Consider the following 7,572-nt stretch of genomic DNA (forward strand, 5'->3'; position numbering starts at 1 on the left):
CATTCACATAAAGTTGGGAGAGTTTTCTGGTAGACGCGATGAGGATAGCTGGGACACACAGGCATCCGAGAGAGGTGGGACAGTGGATTGGGAAGGGGCGGTTGTTACAAGGTCATATGATAGTTATTTGGGAAAGGGAGATCAAGTCATATGTATAAACTTTAGTGAAGCAGGCAAATAATGAGAAGCTGAATTAAGGAAAGGAAATTAACATTTATTGAGTATGATCCTGGCTGCACAGGCTGACACACGAGCAGTCCTTCAGCCAGCCCTAAATCCACTCTAGGCAATTTGTGAACTTGGTGTCTTCAATATTCTTTCTCCTCATGAAACTAAGTGCAACTGTTAGAAGTCCCGTAAATATCACTATACTATTGTCTAGGAGGGAGACAAGTGTTAAGGCTTCCATGGGGCCCAGATCCATTTTGGATTGAAGCTCCTTTAAGAATCCCAGGACCCTCTGGACTGATTAGGATCTCACACTCCACATCTTTGGCCACCATATGTCATTAGCCTGGCTCCTTTTTGCTTTGACTTCTCTAGGGAACCCTGCTTTTGTACTAGAATATTGACAGTCTGCTTTTCTCCTAGCAGAGCGGGCACTTGAGGGCAGATTCCATTACTGGGGAGAGGAAAAAGGCTAACCTGATAAGCAAAGCAGTCTCTGGTAGATGGTGCAGATGGGGTGTAGGAGGTTTGCAGGTGGCCGTGCCATGGAGGTCCAACAAGAAGTAACAAGTGGAACACTGGCAACAGGTGGGGCTCCAGAGGGCAATCGGGAAGCCTGACAGATCCGGGCAGGCAGGCAGCAGCCTGCATCAAGGATTGCTGACAACACAGAGGAAATAAAGATTAATCACACTCCTGGGCACCACATTATCTGTCCCAGGTGCTTTGCCCATCATTGGCTCCTGGGATCCAGAGTTTTGGAACACAGGATCATTGGCAGTTGGTGGAGTCTAAATTATGCATGCATTCTTTGACTTATAGCTTGTAGACATCACAATCCCATTCTTTACACTTTTTACAGGAGCTTTGTTTACATTTGAATGGGAGATCTCACTGATTAAGGTGAAAGCTAGGAATAGTGAGAAGAATTTAGAGAGAGGACATAGGGAGTCTTCTCCCTTATGCATTATAAATCTTAAAACATTATGTTCAGGGATAAATAATGAGGCAAGAAATAGATACCTAAACAGATTGGTTTTTCTTGAGTAAGCATGTGTGTCTTCTAGTGTCAGCATTTGATTGCTTTGGGGGTTGTGCAGAATGCTCCGTGTACATCATCATCACTGTCTTTCCACATTATCTAATAATCGTCTATTCATGGATCTGTCCCCCACACCAGACTGAACTCTTTGTGGATAGAAACTGAGTCTTATTAATCTTCGTCACTTAGCAGTGATGAATAGTAAAGGTTCATCCTTTCTCTAACAAGCATGTGCTATTCTAGAAGTTCTTTGAATTAGAAATTTCTCTGTAGCAAACATTATGTCTTTCTTTTCTAGTGTAAGTAGGAAGTAACTCAAAACGGTACTAACAGGCATTTAGTGACTGTTGATGATGCTAATAATGACATCTAGTTTCTATGGCAACATGCACTTATCCTTACAGTGTTTCCTGGATTATGTGAAATTTGGGGAAAAAATACACACATCTTCCCACATTGTGAGAAGATCTTTTGTATTACAGTATTTTTGTTCACCTCATCTTTTTTCTAAATATGTTTATTCTAAGTAGTTGAATCAATTATCTATATACTGTAGACTATAATGATGTCAAGGTTAAGAATGGTACTGGGGTTTAAGAATGGCACTGAAGCAGAGAATAAGAGAGGTGACTTGGTAAAAACATATGGATGAAAACCCTATTTTTAGCACATATTTCCTTTTTTTTTTCCATCTTCTTCCTCTGATTCTCACCAACTCAACTAAATCCAACTTTCTTTAAACCTTGAAATCACTTCAATTTCTGTATGGACCATCCTGAAAACTGCGAAAGGGAGATCTAAGCTATTTCTAGAATGTGTCCGTCCAGGATGGCTTCTCAGCTGGTATGTACCAATGCAGCTGCACTGGTTGTTAAATACTGAAATACTCCCGAACTGGTTGGTCACTCTCACTTCCATTCCTCAGCCAGCCACTGCTCTTCTCTGGGGACAGTCTCAGCTAACAAACTTTTATACATTCTTCTAAGGACAGAAAGACAGTCTAACATTATTTAGACAAACAAAGAAATATATGTTCTTTTTCTTCCCCACACCTGAGAGCATATTATGCATACTGCTCTGCACCTTGCTATTTTTACTTAACAGTATATCCTAGAACTCCTTCTATAGCAATTCACGGAGATCTGCCACATTTAATAGCTAGAGAATATTCCATTATATGGATGACTCATGTATCAGTCAGCTTTTGCTGGGTAACAAACAATCACAAAATATCAGCAGCATATAAAAATAAGCATCTATTTGTCTCTCATGCATCTTACAGGCAGACTGGGGGTTCTCTGCTTCAGATTGCAAGTTGATAGATCAGCCGAGACAGTGTTGCCCCACATGGAGGGCAGTAGGTACGAGGGTATGTTAATCTCATGGTGATGACAGGTGCATAAATAAATTAGGTTAATCATTTAAGCTCATTTCAAGCCTCTGCTCACATTACACATGCTAACATCTCATTAGCCAAAGCAATTTACATGGCTAAGAGCGTAGTTAAGAAGTGAGGAAGTTTACCTTGCCCACCTTGAGGCCATGGCAAGGACATGGATATGTGATATTACTACAGGTGAAAGAATTGGAACAGATAGTCCTGTCCATCATAAATCCTATTTTATTTTACCAGCTCTCTATTGATTGACATTTCATTTGTTTCCACCTTTTGCTTCTTTAAATGCCAACTCTGAGCTCCCATTCCACCAAGACGATGAGGATTTACTCTACCTTTATTAAGACTTACCCTAGCCTCAGCATGGTTCCCTGGCACCAGGATCATGTGCAAGTCAGAATTTGGAGAAGTCCCTCTGACTCTCCATTACTGGTCCCTACTGGTTACCAATGGAGGTACGGTCCAGGGAACATCTTTTTAGGACCTATGCCATTATTTTGTGTCATAGGACTCTTTGGCAAGGCTTGGACCCTGTGCTTCAAGTTCAATATCCAATAGCAGTCACTTTTCCCACAAATGCTTTGATATTAATAGATGTGAGTTAGCAAAAGTGGAATCTTTTTGAACACATGTTTTTCAGAAAAGAAAATACAATCAAATATTTGAGTTCCTTTTTCCGTTTTGCAACAGAGCATGTTAGGTAGTTTTAGGGCTGCAAAGATATTCAGATAGGATCATAGGAAAAGAAAGTAAGGTCTTATAAGTTTGCTGTGGGTATACAAGCATCTGTACACTGGGTGAGTTTCTCCGTGTCTGAGAGAGAGATTACTGCAGAGCATACGTCCATCCATGCATTTCCAAGACTGTACAGTCTCTATAAAAGAGAAATTGGGAGGCAGAATATAAAGAAATTGTTACTGTAGCAGAATGCTATAACCAAACATAACTTCAGACTTTTTCAAGTACATGGCTACCTGCTTAGAGTTCAGGAAATTATTCTGCAATAACAGAATAATTTCTCTAAGAAGGAACGTTCACTCATTGATTTAACCCTTTACTAATTCTTTCTTTTTTTTAATTATTTAAGACCTTTATTAACAGGTGCTTGCAGCTTGTTGACTTTTTTGAAAAATTCAAGTTGTAAACTTTTATTACACATTAAAAATGAAGTTCTTAAAAATCTCAGCTTGACCAGATATGAAACAATTTTAAAACCTTTAAAGGCGCATTGAGAGAAAGCAGGCTTTAAAAAAAAAAAAAACAACACGTTTATTATTACCAAAAAAGACATCTTTTTTTTTTTTTTTTTTTGAGACAGAGTCTCACTTTGTTGTCCAGGCTAGAGTGAGTGCCGTGACGTCAGCCTAGCTCACTGCAACCTCAAACTCCTGGGCTCGAGCGATCCTTCTGCCTCAGCCTCCCGGGTAGCTGGGACTACAGGCATGCGCCACCATGCCCGGCTAATTTTATATATATATATCAGTTGGCCAATTAATTTCTTTCTATTTATAGTAGAGACGGGGTCTCGCTCTTGCTCAGGCTGGTTTTGAACTCCTGACCTTGAGCAATCCGCCCGCCTCGGCCTCCCAAGAGCTAGGATTACAGGCGTGAGCCACAGCGCCCGGCCCAAAAAAGACATCTTTAGGCAAAAATAATAAAAACCCCATGCTGCTCAGGTAATGCAAATAGTTCTAGTTATCTGGCCAACGGGCAAAAAACAACCAAACACTTACCCTCTTCAGCTCCGATCTTTTCTTCGTTTCTTGTTGCTGGCATTTCACATTCATTTCTTCTTCTTGGACAAACTAAACCAGACAGGGGTAGCAATGGGTAAGCCGGAGTTTGCTCAGCCCTGCCCTGCTCAGCCTCGGAGTTGCTGGATCCGCTGCTCGTCTCTTTGCCATCTTGTGGTTTAGGGTTTTCTGGGCGTCTAACTGAAGTTGCTGGGTACCAAAATCGAGGCGGCTCTGACCTTGGGTCTCGTCTCCTTGATTCTGTTTGTCCTCTTCACTGCCGTCCTCTCTGGGCCGCCTTTGGCAGGAGGGCCCTTGCGGAATCCCGGTCCCTAATCCGCATACATACTCCGTCCTACCTGCCTGCCCTGTTCTCCTGCGGCCAGGTTGTCAGCGCCCTCCCCCACCCCTCCCTGCACAGGAGGGTGGAGTGCTGCGGCCCGCGCCCCCAGGGTCTCCGCACGTCGCAAGGTGGGGACCTTCGCCTGCGCTGGGCGGCCTTGCTGGCCTGGCCCCACTCTCGCGTTCCTTTCCCCCCTCTCCACCCTGGTCATTCTGCTGAGCAATGGCGCGGAGGGCCTCGCCACGTGGATCGCGTCTATAACGGTCACGGCCTGCCACTGCCTCGACCTGGAACTCCGCCAGGGCCTGCGACCTTCACCGCCCCCACCCTTTCCTCCTCCTCCAACTCAAACTCCACGGCCTCCCCCTCTCCCACCCTGCGGAGGCACTTGCTGGGGTTATTCTTTGTGGCTGGCTGGCGTACAAAGACATCTTCCTTGCTGTCATTCCTGCTGATGAAACCATATCTGTTTCTTACGTGGAACCATTTCACTGTTCCCCAAACCTTCCTTGCGATGACCTTCTTGTCCCGGTAGGCAGGTGCCCCAGATGCGAGGCCGCCCGGGACACCGCTCCCTGCGCCCCTGCAGGTGTGCTGGGCTTGGCGTCCGCAGTGCCAATGGCGGGGGCGGCTGCTGGTCTGGCCTCCTGCTCCTGGTGGCCGGGAAGGTGACAGGGGAGGGCTGTGACAGCTGGAGCTCCTCGCGATGTGTGATGGTGACTCGGCCAGTGGCGGCGGTGGGGCTGCACAGGGCTCTCTGGGCCCGCTCCAGCCATCCCTTTACTAATTCTGTGGTTTTTTTTTTTTTTTTTTTTTTTTATTTCGGCATATTATGGGGGTACAGATTTTAAGGTTTCAATAAATGCCCATTTCCCCCCTCCTCCCAAAAGTCTGAGTCTCCATCATGACCATCCTCGATGGTGCACATCTCACTCATTATGTTTGTATATACCCGCCCCCCTCCCCCCTCCCACCTGCCCAATACCAATACTGTAGTACCTATGTGTCCACTTAGGTGCTACTCAGTTAATACCAGTTTGCTGGAGAATATATCTGGTGCTTGTTTTTCCATTCTTGGGATACTTCACTTAGTAGTATGGGGTTTTTTTGTTTGTTTGTTTGTTTTTTGGTTTTTTTTTGAGACAGAGTCTCACTCTGTTGCCCAGGCTAGAGTGAGTGCTGTGGCCTCAGCCCAGCTCACAGCAACCTCAAACTCCTGGGCTCAAGCGATCCTCCTGCCTCAGCCTTCCAAGTAGCTGCGACTACAGGCATGCACCACCATGCCTGGCTAATTTTTTGTATATATATTTTTAGTTGGTCAATTAATTTGTCTCTATTTATAGTAGAGATGGGGTCTCGCTTTTGCTCAGGCTGGTTTCGAACTCCTGACCTCGAGCAATCCGCCCGCCTCGGCCTCCCAGAGTGCTAGGATTACAGGCATGAGCCACCACGACCGGCCCTTTTACTAATTCTGTGTTGAGCATTTAAGGAAGCCCCAGCACTGGGGCTGCAAAGGCGAGAAGGAGGCCTCTCTCCCTCAGAGAGCTCAGCGTGCAAAGGGGGGAGTGAACAAGCAGGCAGAGCTCGGTCCCACAGGGCGAGGACAAATGCAGTGACAGGACTGGCGCTGGGCATGAAGTTGGGACAGAGGAGGGGTACTGAGGCAGGTGAGGGCAGAATTCACATAAAAGGGAGACGTCGGAACTGGGTTTTGGAAGATAAGCAGGAATCCATCAGTGGGACAGTGGAGGAAGGGTGCCCCAGGCATTCATGCTAGGAGGATGATGATGGAAGGACCTCGGAACAGCAGGGCAGGTTGGGGAGCAAGACATAGTGAGGTTGGCCGGAGATTAAGATATGAGGAGGGTGACTGGGGGCAACATGAGTGTGAAAACATGAGTGTGGATTCCATCTTAGAGCTTAGAGCAGGGGAATAACATGAATGAGCGTGTTTGGGGAAGACCACACTGGAAAGTGTGCAGGATGGGTTGGCAGGAGGCCTGGAGAAGGAACAGGAGATTACGGTAACATCCCAATGGAAGTTAAGAGGTTTGAGGGGAATGTGGATCCCAAAATGACTGAACTTGACATTTTTTAGCAAACCCCATCATGTTGCTTTCCTACTTGCAATCCTCTAGTAGCTCCCATTGCCTTTAGGACCCAGTATAGGCTCATCAGCTGGTCATAACACATCTTTCCTTTAAGTGCCTTCAACTAGTCTTCCTACTATCTCCCAGTTTGCATCTATGCTCAAGGTGTATTTAAGTGTCTAAACCTTTTTGGTTTACCTGGAGTAAGTGACTCCTTCCTCACCTGATGAGCTTATGTTTTGTTTTGGTTTTTTTTGAGACAGAGTCTTACTCTGTTGCCCAGGCTAGAGTGCCCTGGCATCAGCCTAGCTCACAGCAACCTCAAACTCCTGGGCTCAAGCAATCCTTGTGCCTCAGCCTCCCAAGTAGCTAGGACTACAGGCATGCACCACCATGCCTGGCTAATTTTTCTATTTTTAGTTGTTTGGCTAATTTCTTTCTATTTATAGTAGAGATGGAGTCTCGCTCTTGCTCAGGCTGGTTTCGAACTCCTGACCTCGAGCAATCTGCCCGCCTCGGCCTCCCAGAGTGCTAGGATTACAGGCATGAGCCACCACGCCTGACCAAGCTTATGTTTATATTTCAAATCTTACTTTAGACATCTCTGTCCCTGGAAAGTCACCTCTGGCCTAGGTGATGGCCCATGTGCTCCAGGACACCTTGGGTTCCTCTTACCATTGCATTTAGGTCACTGTATTGTAAACTGAATTGCCAGAGTAGACAGCGAGCACTTTGAGGACAGGAGCTATGTCTTTTATCTCTACCTCTCCAGCCCTAGAACAATTCAGGGCTAATTGAGT

At 45.7% G+C, this 7,572-nt stretch overlaps 1 long non-coding RNA gene across 2 annotated transcripts; it reads right to left on the minus strand.

Annotated features, from left to right (window-relative positions):
* Positions 1-205: 205 nt before the first annotated feature.
* LOC105876684 (uncharacterized) lies at positions 206-4,909 on the minus strand. Of its 2 annotated transcripts, XR_012921344.1 has the most exons (3): positions 4,340-4,909; positions 2,958-3,480; positions 206-828 (listed from the first exon to the last, which is right to left on the minus strand). It is a non-coding gene; the product is annotated as an uncharacterized LOC105876684 (long non-coding RNA). The 2 variants fall into 2 exon arrangements; XR_012921343.1 differs by lacking the exon at positions 206-828 and having other exon boundaries at positions 2,814-3,480.
* Between the last annotated feature and the right edge of the window lie 2,663 nt (positions 4,910-7,572).

The sequence above is a fragment of the Microcebus murinus genome, chromosome 10, assembly GCF_040939455.1.
Source record: "Microcebus murinus isolate Inina chromosome 10, M.murinus_Inina_mat1.0, whole genome shotgun sequence".
In the NCBI taxonomy this organism is placed as follows: Eukaryota; Metazoa; Chordata; class Mammalia; order Primates; family Cheirogaleidae; genus Microcebus; species Microcebus murinus.